The 16,592-nt window shown below is 36.8% G+C and overlaps 1 long non-coding RNA gene across 1 annotated transcript; it reads left to right on the top strand.

Moving 5' to 3' along the window:
• The first annotated feature begins 218 nt into the window (after positions 1–218).
• On the top strand, positions 219–16,287 carry LOC140337611 (uncharacterized). Its single transcript, XR_011922105.1, has 2 exons — positions 219–310; positions 14,993–16,287. It is a non-coding gene; the product is annotated as an uncharacterized lncRNA (long non-coding RNA).
• Positions 16,288–16,592: the final 305 nt, after the last annotated feature.

Below are 16,592 nucleotides of genomic sequence, written 5' to 3'. Positions count from 1 at the left end.
CGGAATCTCTATATATATTTATTTATTTCGTCATTTACTTTTGCCTACCAGAGGAGACAAGCACTCGCCCTGCAGTAACTTCCACAAACTATCCGACAGGTGTATGTCCCAGAAAGTTGTGGTCTCCGGAAATATGGCCGCCGCTGCACACCTGTACTGAGCGCGGACACTGGGTGGTTTGGTCTCTAGCGCTCAGCTCATTCACTGCCCCCCTCATTGTGCGGTGACGTCACATCGTTGCTAGAGATCTGCAGAACGGAGGATGGTGAATAAAGCAGAGAGGCGGCCGGGATGTGCTGTGTGTTTATTGGTATGTATTAGAGAAAAGGGAGTCGTGTAGAACTCAGCAAATTGCGGCTGCATCCGAGGAGAAGTCCTGCTACTCTGCTGGGTCTCTGCACTGAGCTTTTTATTGCCAGTCTGTGGTATTTCGGACAGATGTGAAGCCATGCCGGGGAGAATATGATCCAATAATGCTGTCTGCATGTTCACCCTGAATGTCGTGTTAGATATGTTTGTTGTCCTCAGATAAAGATTACATCACCAGGAGGAGATCTGACACTGAAGGAAAGGACTGTTCGTTGTGTAATTTCCAGGCTTCTCATACTTTGTTACCATGCCTATAGTGCAGGGCAGTGCCTTGTGGAACCTTCAGAGGGTCTTCAACCATCCAAGGTCTTCTAAAGAGACTGAGACCAAAGATGCCAAATCTGTGCCTTCCTCTAGTTCTTCTTTTTGGAAGTCAACTAATGCTTCCAGCCTTTTTCTTAAATTCTCATCAACACCCTGTCATTCTCCAAAAAGGTCAGCCTCTGCCCCACAAGGGCTGCCTCAAAAGTCAACGCCAAACCCCTGCACCAGTTCATCCCCTGCAGAAGTGATGTCCACCAATGAATCCAGCATCACTAAGTCTACGTCAGCTCCTCACACCTTGATCTCCAAGCCTAACTTTCTTCAAATTCTTGTTGACTCTAAAAACAAAGCTTCTGAAAGTCCATCTGATAGTAAATTTAGCTCTCCACAAAATCTTTCTTCTCCTTCAGAGTCACCTTTTCTCATCATACACTCTTTGGATTCTTCTTCACCCAATATATCCCCTGCCAAGCCCGATTCCCAAAACCCTCAGGAGCCCTATCCAGGTCCCTCTGACTTGCCAGATAATTTGAGCCTAAAACCTTTACCATCTAAATTATCTGCTCCAAAACCAACATCTAAGGAAGCATGTGATGAACAGCTTTCTGCTTCAAATCCTACCCCTGGCCTGCAGAATCCGCCACCCTGTAGTCCTTCTCCTCGGAAAACCACTGCATCACAATCTAATCCCAGTAGACATGCATCATGCAGCTCTACACATAGTTCTCCAGCTCAGTCACCTCTGAAATCTCATCCACTCCATTCATCCCGAAGAGCCTCCACACAGGGGGAACAGCTTCCGGTGACTCCTAGCCCGCCTTGGTCAGAGCTAATGGAGGCACGACGCAGGTTAATGGCAGTGGAATGTCGCCGGCGAGCTCTCTGTGCATTGGAAATGAGAGTCCAGCAGGTGCACTATGTCTTTCTTCAAGCTGAAATGCGAGTAGCAAGGCAAAAAGAAGGCTTGGCAAAGCTTGTAGAGGCTGCAGGTCGGGCCGAGGTACAGACAGCAGTTCATGGGCAAAGAATTCGGAAAGCTCTGCGCCGACACAAACCACGGCTGCTGGCTTGTGCGCTGTGTGTACCTTGGCCTTCAAAAACAGAGCGTCGTAGTGTTCAGCACCCTCGCCATTCACGCTGTGCAGTTTTCCAAGGTAGAATCCAAGTCCTAAGAGGCTGTGTAGGTAGTGATGAACTTACTACAAGAGAATAATATACAGGTGTTAGGGTTTCCTTATACCTTGTAGTTTTTGAATGTGCTTCTCTTCTTAAAAAAAAATCTGTGCTGCTTAAGATCATTGTATGTTACACACTGGCATTAAATAATCAAAGAGAGTTTTATCCGTTCTTACCAAAAAGGATTATTGCATCTTCGTCAACTCAACATTACCTTTTTTGCTTTAAGCCTCCTTCGTTATAGTACTGCTTAGCCATTCCACAGTTATAATCTCACTCCATAAAATATTAACTGCCCCAATGTTTTATGTAATTGGAATTTACTTCATATCCCTTAAACCACTTAGCGTCATTGGTCCTACCAGTATAATCTATGAAGAAAAAGACTAATGAAATGACTTTCAGTGCCCGCTGGACCATTTTCTGCAGCATCTGTGCTAAGCTTTTCACAGACTGCTCTGATTATGTAACAACTTGATCTTTCACTGTGTACAATTGTATGTCAGACATTCAGCATACCTGACTGCTGAACAAAGCTGCTATGTGTTTGAATGTGAAATAGTAATGAAAAATATACAGGCTGCTACGGTATATTAACTGCTATGTTCTTATGAAGGATATTGCATTGTTTTTGTGCCATTTGGTACTGTTTACAGGACAGAGCGTCTTCATGCAATCTTTGATGGAATGGATCTGGTTTTTTTTTAATGGTGTCTGTTAAGGTCCTGAATTGCTAATGTAATTTGATATTTATGAAGGCTAGGGGAAGTATAGTATATTTATAGAAGCATGCTCATCATTCAGAATATAATGTAAAAACTCAGCAGCAAAAGCAAACCTAGCGTGTTAAAGCAGATGTAAGTGTAAAGTTTGGTTTTCATAATAAGGATTTATTAGACAGTGTAACATGACTTGCATTTAGTAACATTTGTAACCTAAGCATATCATTACTGATAACAAGCAGTGTCACCTTGGAAAATTCTGTTTATCCATCGTGATAGTTTGTAACCTTTTTACAATTACAGACCCCCAAATGGATTGCCTTTGCTTATACTGGAATTCTAAATCATCAGAATTAGTTACCGGTATGACCTGCAAATATTTAGATTTTTACTTAACATAGGAATAGCTAGGAAAAAAAAAGCTGCAATAATAATACTAGGATTTATTTAAAATAATATCAAATCATGAATAGAAAAGCCTATCTACAAGGAGTAGAATGTTTGCTGCTGTGTTAAAGGAACACAAGGATGTAAGTTGAAGTCACTGACCATGTTACTTGCTTGCCAGTGCAAAACTTTTTATTGTTTTAGAGATTCTATCTAATATATTTCAAAAACTATATTCTTGGTTAAGAACTCTCTATTTAGCCTATCATGAGAAATTGCCCAAGGAATACATCGACCATTTTCATTTCTGATTGGTGGATTACTCTTCGTGGCATCAGAGAGACCCTGTTATGGGTCGGAAAGAGCTGCCCAATGATTATTACCGCTCTTATAATATGGTGGCTGCCTCATAGTCATTTCAACAAAAATTTGGGTTTGGCAAAATAGCAGCTGCAGAATGCATACTAAAAATGCTACATAATCCTTAATTCACTCATCTTGCGTTGTTTTTAGGATAAGGTTGTCTAAATTTAGGTCCACTTCATGATGTGCTCAATGTAAAAGATTCCTTCTTGCTACTAGGAAAGATTAATGTATTATTCATGGTGGAAACCTATGTGTATATACAGAAATATTTTTACATTTCATTTTTTGAATAGATAGCTCTGAACATTTATACTCGTGACAATTTAAAAACTGTGCTTTATCTTTTAGAAAAATCATGGTAAGCTGCTAAATTCTTAAACTGATACGCACTTAGGTGAATGTTTGCAAATAGAGGGGGATTTCTGTATATATTATATGGTCTTAGAACAACTATAAAATGTAGACCACTCCTAAAATTGCTGCTTCTAACTTTTCTTAGCTGCCGAGAGCAGTGATAGCGTTTTTTGCACTTTCCCTGTCTCCTAATTCATTAAGGCTACAAATCTTGTTAAAATGGTATAGGGCACTGTATCTCCTTTGAGTAGCGGTAATCAATTTACAGGTCCTGTGTTCATTTGTTCACAAGAATAATAGTTATGGTTACTATCTCTTATACCAGTGACATATATAAATTTAAAGACTTGGTCCGCTTAAACAGATATTTTAATAATGCATGGATGCGGGTGGTTGAGTAGGCTGATTCCTTTTATTTTCTCAGGGCATCTGGTGTGGAAAGACCTCTGCTTACAAAGATGTTTGTTTTGAACTCCAGGTTTTGGCTTTGTAATAGCAAGAAGTCAATAGGTGCTTTAACCCACCAGCACCTTTGGGTGGCCTTTAAAGGACTGTAAAGGCTGCCATTGCTGACATATCTTATATTATTAAATATTAGCTAATATATCATGCTAATTTATTGGCTTTCATACCTTAAGTGACCGAACTGTAGCGGTTATAATTTCAGGAGTTCAAAATTCTCTATGACTTGAGTGGCTGCATTCTTGTGTCAGGTCAAAGGCTCAAAATATTTGTACCTGAGACAACTAAGGATTTTATCTGCCAGTGGCAGTTTCTGGATCTATGACATACGTAAGCTTGTTAAGGCCAGGCAACTAACATTTTCCCAAAAGAATCCATCAATGGCAACTTTCATATTGTTGTTGTGACTTGTGCATGTCATGCATTCAAATATAGGAAGTTGGTCTTTCCTTTTTAAAGATCTCAGTTAAAAATAGGGAAATCTTTGCCAGTTGCCCTTTATATACTTGGGTATTGACCACAATTAATGATGAATAGCTAATTGAAAAAATAAAAGAATTCTGTATTTATCTGTAATGCGTAGAAACTATTGTTTTACGATAGATATTACAGATTTCTTAGTACAGCTTTATAATAAATCAGTTAAGAAATCTGCTTTGTAATATTAGTATAGATCATCTATAATATATTTACCGTTATGAATACATTTTTAGTGTGAACATTTTTATACGATTGGCTGCCTAAGTATAGTTATAGTCTTATAGTTAGATATTGTTAATTTTTAAGTATATATTGATATATATAGTGTACAATTATTATTATTGTCATAAAATATTTAGTATTATAGAAATGTATTTGGAGTAACATACTTTACTAAAGAATGTTATTATTAAAGAAGAAAACCCAATCTCCCCCTTTTTTATATAGTTAATCTGTTCTGCAGTACTACATAACTACATTATATTAGATGAACCATGGCGGTAATATTTGCCTTTTGTGAGTCTTACAAAGGCTGGCAGCTTTTTTTTTTTTTGTGAACATCCACTCTCTACAAGAGGAAGGGCAGTGGGTAGAAAATGAGCACAGAGTCTCCTGGCTCAGAATCAAGTTTTCTCTAGAATCTCAGCACCTTGTGCCTGCATACCATTCTTATCATGAAAGATATAGGACGGGCTATTTTCTAATTACAGTTAGTTGGGTCACCCACTGTGTATGAGTGCCCAGAACTGGATCCTCCTATAATATATAAATTACTGCTTAGACGTCCACATAACCCAGCAGTTTAATCTCAATGTAATATTGTTTATTCTCACATTGAATGACTTGGCATTTGCATGATTACATATTTTTCTGTCCAGTCACTGTCTACTGACAAAACAAAAAGACACCTATATGCAAATAATGATTAATGTAACAGACTGGTGTGAATGATTGATCTCCTTCAAACTAATAATTTTAGTAGTATTCACAATATTTGTTTCTAATTTCTTTAAATTACATTAGTACATGAAGGAGTATGCTATAGGAAAGACTAGCTGAAATACTCAGCTCAGCATGAGTCTCAGTATGAACAATTTATATTGTTTGACAGATAATCTAGATCAAGGGTCAGCAACCTTTACTATCAAAAGAGCCATTGCCCCCTTTCCACTAAATAAAAATAGCCTAAGGCCGCCAAACATAACACAGCTTATAAACTTTTAAAAGTTTTAATCTTTTTTTTTTTTTTAATTTTACCTGTTACAGTAACAGAATACAACAAACTGAAGTGCAGAGTGCATGTGTAGGCCTACTTTGTAATAAATTAAACACTGAACTATGCCCCTAGTATCAAGATTTGTTTTATAAATTTGTGCAGTATTTATTGTATTTCACTTGATTTAATATACTATAATATAGTAATCAGTAATCTTTCTTGTATATACTTTATTATATTTTAAAGTTTAGCAATCATATTTTGTTTTCACAAATTTAAAAGGTAATTTATTTCATAATTGATAACTGGATTCTTAAGTAATTAAATATATTTAATATTTTAAAGTTACGTAAATTATATATAGCCTACATAATTATGTATATCAGATGTTTACACACAATTATGTATATCAAATATTACATTGTAGGATTAAATCATAAGAGACCTACATTTGAACAGGGTAGATTTTTTTGTTAAGAGTACTTTATGTTCCAACGATGGCCTAACGATGAAATTTTAGGGGGTGTTAGTCACAGGTGTCCCCCACTTGAACCTATATTTTTGTACATCTCCAGAGAAATTGGGGTTCAAAGTAGGAAAGGGGACAAGGTAGTGTAGTATGACATTTCTAGTTTTATGACAGGTAGGTATAAATTTGGGGTTAGCACCTCCTTGCTATGTAAGTCACCCCGGGTGTCCATAATTTGTATGTTTAATTACGGGCTTATAGACACTTTTAAAAAGTCAACCCTGATGTTCAGTTTCAACTACTTTTTATAGATAGGACCCCCATATTTTGAAAGTTGTGAATGGGGAGATGAAATTCGGGAACTGTTAGCCTAAAAATTTCAAGTCGGTAGAACATACTGTTTAGGAGATATGGAGGTTTGTACTGGGAGAGATGTAAGGCTGCAGAACATGACATCGTTACATAGTAAGTTAGGTTGAAAAAAGACATAAGTCCATCAAAAAAAACCCCCTGATACAATTTGCTTCAACAGGGGAAAAAATTCCATCCTGATTCCATGAGGAAATTGGATGTTCCCTTGATCAACAGTCACTGTTATTTTTACATTAAAGCCTTAATACCCAGTTATATTCTGTGCTTCCAGAAAAAGATCCAGCTTTTTCTTAAAGCAATCTATAGTAGTTGCTGAAACTACTTCCTGACATGCAGCATTCATACACAAACACAGCTGTGAAACTTTCCTGACGATGACGTCATTGTACACGCATGTTTGTACACACCCCCTGGTAGATTTATTTCACGGGTAGATTTTTTTGTTAAAGCACTCGAAACGGAACCCCCCCTCCACATTGTCTACGGGAGGAAGGGGATCCCCCATGAGGGATCTCCCGTCGGTAGTCGAAGGAAGCCACAACAAGGAGGCTGAAGATCCGCATGCAGCTCCAGAGTCGCGGGTTGCTGACCCCTGATCTAGATAGATATCAAGGATAAACACTTTAGTTATGACATTAAGCTAGGCCACTGTTAGTCAGGGCAGGCTGCTAATGTTATACAAACATACAAATTTATAGGAAAATTAGATGTGCTGCTAAACATGTATGCATATGTCAATTTTAGGAGGCATATTAAAAAAAAACAAAATACTGATTTTTTTTTTTTTTTTTTTTTGTTCTTTTACTATTTTAAGCATGCTGATATTTAACACATACACTACATTTTAACAACCTGAAGATTGTATTTATTCTTTGCCTATTTTAACAGCCATTAAAAAATGCTGGTTTCATATTCCTAATAAACTATTGGGACTGATTACCTCCTATAGATGATATAAACTTTCATCTAGTTTTCATACACAGTCAGCCAGGCCCTGCCTATATTTTTTTGTTTGCTAAACATAATTTAATTTTACCTATATTTTTTTAGTTTTTCAAAAAACTATCATGCTCGCACTCAAGTGAAGGGAGGTACCTAGAAGGAGGCACACAGACTTCAGGAATGATTTAGCATGGTGTATTGTGCAAGCTAATTAAATGGAATTTTGAGATACATGTAGAAGATACATTAGAATTTTTTTTTCAGTACAGGATTGAGATTATGGACACCATAGGGTACACAGGTTAGATGTATGGTTATCTAGGCTTCAGAAAAATGTGCCCATCATGGTCAAGCTTTCACAAACTAAAGAATTGTCAGTACAGAGGAATGTATCCACTCCACCCCTGTACTAATGTCCTACTACAATCATTATTGCTGTCATTTTAATCTAGTCCATTTTGGTTTTGACTCTTCATTACTACCTCAGGCAGTAGGGTGTATCACAGCTTAACCCATTTTAGGGTTTGTGTACATGGGTGTAGCTGGTTTTTGTTTTAGCTTCCTTTAGTTTGATTTTCATTGCCTTTGTATTCATATTGAGTTGTATGAGAAAGGAAAAGCACACAATTGCCTGTATACACAAGCTCTTACCATAACTTTAGAAACTAAAGTTCATTCGGGCTTTGAATGCAAGTAAACATTTTAGGTTGCACCAAAGATTTCTTTGCATAATTATGAAACGTTATTTATAATTTTTATTTCTGTTAGACCTTCCATACATGTTATTAAATTGACTGCTTGCCATTGAACCATCTTTAGTTATCCTCCATGTTTGTTTTAGTGAAGTCGTTAAAATTCTAAGTTATATTGAAAATGTCGCCTAACTAAATTATGGGTATGATACACTTACATTGAATTATGTTTTCCTGTTTATGCATCCCATACATTTATTTGCCTAAACAATATTTGCGAGTATCTGCTAAGATTATTGTCTATATGTAAAATGCAAAATTCCTTTTAATGCATAAGAGGGCAGTAAACCATTACCTAAAACATTATCACATTTAGTAATAATGGAATGTAGTTGTTATAGAAGGGAATAATGGAATGTAGTTTGCACAGTATGACACACTTGCTAGGTACCTAGTGTACCTTGAGTGGGAATAGGTTCAGTCTTCACCCCTTTGCACCAACCGACTTCCACACTGATGTTTCCACGTCCCATAACACTTCAACTTTCACATTTTTGACTGTGAGTCTTTAGTTCCTTAGTGTTTTTCAATACATAAGCAGTTTACCAGATTCTTAATCTGTTGCTTGAAATGATAACTGATACAAACTGCAACTTTCTGTCTCTAGGATGGAACCATGGTATATATACTCAAATAAAAGAACATCATCAAGTAAACATCATCAAACCAAGCTATAATGGCTTCAAATTTAGTTTCTCTTATTGTAGTTAATTGTTTTCAGGAGAACTAGCATTGGGGAAGGGGACTAGACAATTGTTCACAGTTCACAGACAGAATTGCTGGAGTTGCATTGAGCTCCAATACTGTGCACTTGGAGCCTTGCTTCATATTTGCCCGGGGTCCCTTATTGTCTAAAACCATTCCTTTTTGCATTACCCTTTTGTAAGGATTAGAAAACTTTCATAGGTGAATAATATCAGTTAACATGGCTCCCAGAAGTCTTTACTGAAGCACCAATCAGAAAACAAAAGAGGGTTTATCATTTATAAACATAAACACCAAAAATTCTTTCAGATGTGTGTTCAGGGTTTTTGAGATAGATATGGGCATTTTGTGAATCAATGTTTTAATAGAGTTGTTTTTGTTGAGATTAGTGAGTTTTCCATATTATTTTCAGACAGTGGATTCACAAATTTTCATTATAGCTGCAGTGTAAATATGTTATAGATTATATGTAAAGGCATTTTGAAATACGATTAGGTATATCTTTAGACTCAGGGTTTTAAATGCAGAGCAATTCAGGAGTTATCAGCTAGCTTAGTTCATGGATTCTTCCTTAGATATACCTTACATTGATAGAAAAATCAGAGTTCAAATTCACAACTGCATTTTCCAAAACATGCAGAACCTCCATTGGTTGTAGCAGCCAGACAAGCATTTAAATGTTCTCCTATTCCCTAGCAACAAATCAAATGATCCTTTTTTCCACATGCTATTCTACAAAAATGAAAATAAACTGAATCTTTGGTACTGTCTGAATTAATTTGTTCTTCCAGTGCTTAGTGAATTTCATCAATGTGCACTTATTACTTTCCATGTTAGACATATTAGAAGTGTTAATAATAATAATAATAATAATAATAATATTTGGCACCTCACTAATCTAGCCATACTGTGTGTATAACACTGGTAGAGACATTGGATTGTATGTTCCTTTAAGGCAAGGAACTGGTTGGGTAATATGTCTAGGTTTTATGAATGTGGAATTTGGGAAAAATGGTTAATATGGATAAGTTGGAGTCTTTTAGTCATAAGTACCATTGTTACAGAAGCTAACCACTCCCTACCCTTCCCATTTATTCAAGAGGAAATGATAAAAGTAATACTCAAAACACAACAAAATCAAATAAAAATCACCACAGCAAAAATTCAATAGGGATACCCGTTAAATGATTTGCTTTTAGGAAATTTCAGTTATATTCATACTGTATTTCTGCAACAGGAAGAGAGATTAAATTTTCTACATAGTACCACTTGCAGGCAAAAATCTGAAATTTTGTTAATGTATCCCAAAAAACATGCAAATTATAGAACATCAGGAGTATTGTGATATAATGAACGCACTTGAAGTAAACAGTGGTAAGGCCCCATTATCCAGAGCACCAACAAATCTCTGGAGATATGACCCTTACAATATTTTGTCTGTTTACATAGTTATGATGTTGTTATATGTATTTGATGTTCCTTTAATGTAAACTATTCTATGAATGTATGTAAGATTTCTTATTTGGAAAAGCTCTTGGAAAAACCTATTGGTAAAATAAAAAAAATTGCTTCAGATAGAAGGTTGTCTTTTTATAGTCAATTATTTCACGCTTAGAACCATTAATTACATTATTATTATAAAGGGATTTATATCGCGCTAACATATTACGCAGCGCTGTACATTAAATAGGGGTTGCAAATGGCAGACAGATACAGACAGTGACACAGGAGGAGAGGACTCTGCCCAGAAGGGCTTACATAAGTTTGTCTTGTAAATTTATATTCTGATAAGTGTATGTAAAATAAACGGCTCCCATGTGACATTTTAACATAGAGTTGTGAAAATGCGTCCATTTTAAAATGGCACACAGACCTTGCGGTTCCTGCGTGACGTGACTGCTGCAACCACAGTTTCAGTAACAGCCGGGATCAAACAGGATGTTCAGGAGATGAAATGTTCAACTAAATTCCCTGGCACTAAAAATGATGTTGGATTATCTACATGGCAAGGACTTAATAAGGACCAAATGCAATTCAGAATCTTAATCGCAATCCTGTGAAAAAGTCACCATGCTAAATTGTTCCCTTGTTAACCTGACTTGATTGTTTTCTGCATGTATAAAATAAAATAAAAACAATAAAAAAATAAAGGGAAAACAGGCCAAAAATATAATTTAAGGGTTCAGTTTATAAAACACATGTCCATGTACTAAAAACTTCCCACCAGGCAATGTTTGAAGGCATGTAAGATTCCTTCTTTTATAAGTAGAGCCCTAAGAGTAACCATTTCACATCACACTTCTTTAAAAAAAATTTTAATGAGCAAACTTTTTTTAGTTAAACTTTGGGTATAGATATGTGTTTGGAAAATTATGTAAAAAAGGCATTGTCAATAATTTGATTCTTGCTCATAAAACATTCCATTTGTTTGTTTTTTTAAAGTGTGTGTATATATAGACAAATGTATTTTTGATAGAGGATTTAACTATTTACCTATTCCCAACTCATTCAGGTTATCTGGGTACTGTTTTCCCTTCAGTTAAAGTGGACCTGGGTAATGTTTTTACTTTAGTTAAAGCAAACCCGGGTAATGTTTTCCCTTCAAGTAAGGCAGACCTATCACCAATATTTTTACGTTATTTTAAAGGGTTGACAAAAAAAAAAAAAAGGTGAAGTCTCGCCTCTTAATACAAGAGATTGGGTGACGTAGCCATGAAGATGGCAGTGCCCCTGTCATAGTGCAGGGGGGTTCTTGGATGGCGCAGGACCCAATTGAGAACACGTCCAATGATCAAGAGATTTGCGTTAATTAGGTGTGTGATTTTTTTTTTTTTTTTTATATGTCTTTTAGTAAACATTCTCAGGTGGAAAAATGATCACTTCCCTTGAAAACACATGAGCCTGGAAGATTCTGCACCAAATGTATATATTTTACATTTTCTGCTTTATAAATAGACCTCTAGTTAACTTTGAGAGGATTTTTGCTTTTTTTATAATATTTGCCTTTTGTAAGACATAACTCACTTGATCCTTGTCCGGTTATCCTGCCCCCATTTTTATGCCTAATTTAGTTCTAACAGCCTCCCAATGATAATTATAGTTCTACTGATGGTGATAATCTGTTAACTTCAGCAATACCATCATGTAGCATTGGCAGCATTATATGAGTGCAGATTATATCTAAGAATGTTTGGCCATGTGCTTATGTAATTTTCAAAAGGATTACAAATCAATCGCATTTCCCCATAGTAGTGCACTAAAAAGTGTGTATGTATGTAAATGTTATATATATATATATATTAATTTGACTATTGTATTTGTCAAAGCCTTAGGAGGTAGCATAAGAAAAAAAATACTTCCAGACAGGTGCACTTTATAGTGACTAATCTTAAAATTAAAGAATATTAGGAAATAAATGCCAAGTGTTTAATCACAACGCAAGAAAATCAATTGTTAGCAAGATAGAGGAAGAGAGAGAGAGAAAATAATGCAAAAGGAAGCCATAGTGATTGGATGACATCCAAGAAATGACATCCAGTGACGTCAGGCAGAACACAGGCCGAGGAATTAATTGTGATAGTAAGGTTCTAGGTTTAAAGTTCATCAAAAACTACAAGAAGCCACAGTAGTGTTATTAGTGTTCCTAGAAATGTGTAAGGACTGGTATCCATGGCCTTGGGTTTTGTTAGCATCAGTTTGAAATGATTTTGAGATAATTTAGAATCACCAACAGCTTAGTGCCTGTGATCACCATCCGCATACATTATTTTTTTTTACTGACACACATAGCTTTAATATACAGTGAGGGAAAGAAGTATTTGATCCCCTGCTGATTTTGTACGTTTGCCCTCTGACAAAGAAATGACCAGTCTATATTTGTAATGATAGGTGTATTGTAGGTGTAAGAGACAGAATAACAACAAAAGAACCCTCAAAAACCCAGTGCTCCAAAGTCAGAGCTTGATGTGCACTGTAATGAGTGAAATAAGTATTTGATCCCCTTTCAACCAGTCTGGGGACTGGCTAGGCCACTCCAGGACCTTCATGTGCTTCTTCTTGAGCCACTCCTTTGTTGCCTTGGCCATGTGTTTTTTAGGTCATTGTCATGCTGGAATACCCATCCACGACCCATTTTAAATGCCCTGGCTGAGGGAAAGAGGTGCTCGCCCAAGATTTGACTGTACATGGCCCCGTCCATTGTCCCTTCGATGTGGTGAAGGTGTCCTGTCCCCTTAGCAGAAAAACACCCCTAAAGTATAATGTGTCCACCGCCATGTTTGACGGTGGGGATGGGGTTCTTGGGGCCATAGGCAGCATTCCTCCTCCTCCAAACAGGACGAGTTGAGTTGTTGCCAAAGAGCTCAATTTTTGTCTCATCTTACCACAACACATTCACCCAGTTCCCCTCTGGATCATTCAGATGTTCATTGGCAAATTGCAAACGGGCCTGTACATGTGCTATCTTGAGCAGAGGGACCTTGTGGGCTCTGCAAGATTTCAGGCCTTTACAACACAGTGTGTTACCAATTGTTTTCTTGGTGACCATGGTCCCAGCTGCCCTTAGATCATTGACAAGTTTTTCCTGTGATGTTCTGGGCTGCTTCGTCACCGTTCTCATGATCACTGCAACTCCACAAGGGGAGATCTTGCATGGAGTCCCAGACCAAGGGAGATTGACAGTTATTTTGTGTTTCTTTTATTTGCGAATTATCGCGCCAACTGTTGTCACCTTCTCACCAAGCTGCTTGGCCATAGTCTTGTAGCCCAGTCCAGCTTTGTGTAGGTCTACAATCTTGTCTGCGACATCCTTAGACAGCTCTTTGGTCTTGGACATGGTGGCTAGTTTGGAATCTGATTGATTGCTTCTGTGGACAGGAGTCTTTTATACAGGTATTGTAACAAGCTTGAATTAGGAGCACTCCCTTACAGAGAGTGCTCCTAATCTCAGCTCATTCTTTGCATACAGTAAAGACACATTACAAATATAGACCGGCCATTTCTTTGTCAAAGGGCAGACATACAAAAACAGCAGGGGATCAAATACTTCTTAACTTCACTGTAAAACATTTTTGAATGTCAATGTCTCTGCATCCAGGCTGTGCTTAGTTTGCAAATTATTTACAGACTACTGTCTCAACACATTCTGGTTGGACTGGATCAGCAGCCCATCTTTGTCCTTTTTTTTAACATGGCCTTGCTGGTATGTGACCCTGTTTTTTTCCATTCTGAACCACTAGGGGTCCAAAGCTCCCCAGTCCCCCTAATAATGATGAAAGTTTTGTAATAAAATGTTTTTGCACCACACTGCTTAAACTGATTTTGTTTTTTAAAGCTTCACATAATATCATTAGATGAGTGAGATGGTCTCAACCACTGATCTTCTTTATGCAGTATAATAAAATAGCAATAAGCAAAGAGTTCCCTTGAGAGATCCATTTGTCTGCAGATGCTTTTAAATAACAGAAACTTTTTCAACATCTGATCGACCTTTCTGGTGTTGTATTGTTTTGGTACTAAATGTCTAAATGTATTAGTTCATAAATGAATAGCAAAATGTCAAACCCAGCAACCATGAACCAGTTAAGAAAATATCGAAAATCATTTCTCTTGTTTTCTTTGGTGGTGGCTAAAAGTGACTGTATCAGTGCTATTTCTTTGTAACGCTGTTAACAGAAAAATCAATTACACTGGGAAAAATTTTTGAACAAATTTTTGTTGACTTTAATTTTTAAGCTTATTTACACTAAAATACAGTAGGTATGCTGATTCTGAAAGTGCAGTAAGTTCACGTCAGGTTTTTTCTCCACCGCCTATATTTTTGTGATTAATGTAGCTTGGATTTGTATAGGCTATTCATTTACACGCAAGACAGTGTGGTCAGGGGGTATACACTGCTCTATGTAGTGAATAAGCAAAATTTATTTTTCTACTTACACACTTATTTCCTTTCTTTCAGATCATGTCTGCCTCTGCTGTTTCTCGTCGAAAGTGCCTAAACAACCCTGATTCATTTTGTTATATCTGTGGCAGTTCCAGAATTTCCAGGCAAAGGGTGAACATCAGCAAAATTGTAGAGCAAGCCCATTTGCCATATTTCAAAGTTAAACTTGGTGATCAAGATAAGTCTTGGGCCCCTCATAAGGTGTGCAAACAGTGTGACGAGGGTTTACGGATGTGGACAAAGGGAACAGGTGGTAAGATGCCATTTGGTATACCTATGGTTTGGTGGGAGCCAGGAGATCATTTCAGTGACTGTTACGTTTGTATAGTGAAAACTTCAGGATATAACAAGAAAAATAAATGTAACAGAGTATCCTAGTCTACCATCGGCTATACACCCAGTGTTTTCAGATGAAATCCCAGTGCCGGTTTTCGTTACACTACCCTCTCTTAAAGAACATGATTATGGTGATGAACTAGGTGACAACAATGATGAAGAGTTTGAAATTGAAGAGGACTCGTAAGGGATTTGGCATGTGATTTGGGACTATCGAAGGAGACTTCAGAACTCCTAGCATCAAGACTGCGTGAGAAAAACTTACTTGAAAAGGGAACAAAGGTATTGTACTTTTAAACTGCAGTACTTTGGAACTGACACACTGCACATGAAACTGGGTCTGATGAAGCAGTTTGTTAAAGCTTTGCCAACTGAAGGAGACTGTTTCAAGTACCTCTTTTTGGCATTTCCTAGCCCGTCATTTGAAAAAATAAAGGCTGGTGTGTTTGATGGTCCACAGATTCGTCAGCCCATCAAAGATGAACATTTCATCAGGACAATGTCAGAAGTCGAAAAGAATGCTTGGTTATCATTCAAAGCCATTGTAAAGGACTTTTTTGGAAACATATAAGCAGAAACTTCTTGTTCAGAAACTCTTGGAGAGCTAGAAAATGCTTGGTTGCAATATGAGCATCAAGGTGCATTTTCTGCATAACCATCTTTCTAACTTCCTGGAAAACCTTGGTGCAGTCAGTGATGAGCAAGGTGATTGATTCCACCAAGATTTGAAGGTCATGGAAGGACAGTATCAGGGTAGATGGGATGTACATATGATGGCTGACTATTGTTGGAGCATCCGGCAGGATTGTCCCAACACTGAACACTCCAGGAAAAGCTTTAAGCGTAAATTTTTCTACCTTAACCGCTTACCTGATTAATTTTCAAATGTTTTACTGTAAAAAAAAATGTCATACAGTAACAATAAATCCTTTGTATGAACAAAAGAAATTTAAATAAACAGTACATTCAAGTTATTATTTCATTATTTTTTCATTGTATGTAAAATTTGTATGTTTTTAAAAAAAAAATGGAGGGTACCCTGTACCGTAAAACTGGATGTGATAGCAAAAAACTGGGGTCATTTCTGGATTCACACCCAAAAATTGGTAAAAAAAACAAGTGTAAGATCTAACCTAACAAAAAATGCATTTGGCAGTGTTTTTTTTTTTTTTTTTTTAATCCTAAATAATGCCTCTCTTCTAAATATTTGGAGGCCTTAGACCCTGTACAAAATACACCAAATAATTGCTTTAAAAGTAAATTAAATCTCTGAACTGAA

Source organism: Pyxicephalus adspersus, chromosome 1, assembly GCF_032062135.1.
Source record: "Pyxicephalus adspersus chromosome 1, UCB_Pads_2.0, whole genome shotgun sequence".
Lineage (NCBI taxonomy): Eukaryota > Metazoa > Chordata > Amphibia > Anura > Pyxicephalidae > Pyxicephalus > Pyxicephalus adspersus.
This window is presented reverse-complemented; position numbering and strand designations above follow the sequence as displayed.